Here is a 794-nt window from a genome sequence, read left to right on the forward strand (position 1 = left end):
TTGTAATTATACGAATATTAGCTAATTACTGAATTATAAATTACCATTATCCGTTATACAAATTATTGAGAATATCATAAGAAATAATAAAGAAGATGAAGTTTTTTTTTAAAAAAGTTAAATTTGTATTGAAGAAGAGAAATATGTACAGTGGCTTGAAGACAAACAAAAAGGACTTCAAACCCTTACTTAAAACAAGAGGAAGCCTTTTACTTCCTGAAGCAACGAGATTAACAAAATGAGTCCCTTATAAGCACAAAACTCTTATACAAAATGAGAACGAGAGTCCTTTCTATAAATAAGGTAAAGGTAATCCAGTTCACATGAAAGTATAAATCTTGTAACTTAAAACCTATAGCAAATTCTCAAAGAAATCAGCCCAGATGAATGCTAATCGAAGGACAAAGGGAAATGCTAAAACATAATCAGCACAATGGAAGAAGGGCCTTCACTAGTTGTCATCATTCCTAGTGGTCTCACCATGGTCAGCATCTATAAGAGTCTCATTACTAATCCAAAAGAGGTTACTAGGGCATTGTACACTTTCTTTTGCAAGTTTGTCAACAACTTCATTAGCTTATTGTAAGACCTACTTAATTTGCCATACCTTGACCTTTTCCAAGATTTTGCAAGATTGGATAACCAGCTGTCTTAGTCTCCAAGGAGTGTCATTGGGGTTTGTTATCCATTAAACAACATTGCTATTGTACATTCCAAGGTAAGGGGGAACGTTTCATCCCACCTAGAGGTAGCATAGATGAGTGCAACTTCTCTGCCATCATCAGCTCAGCTTT

This window comes from Theobroma umbraticum, unplaced genomic scaffold (assembly GCF_002168275.2).
Source record: "Theobroma umbraticum cultivar Fairchild unplaced genomic scaffold, ASM216827v3 scaffold_51.0, whole genome shotgun sequence".
Lineage (NCBI taxonomy): Eukaryota > Viridiplantae > Streptophyta > Magnoliopsida > Malvales > Malvaceae > Theobroma > Theobroma umbraticum.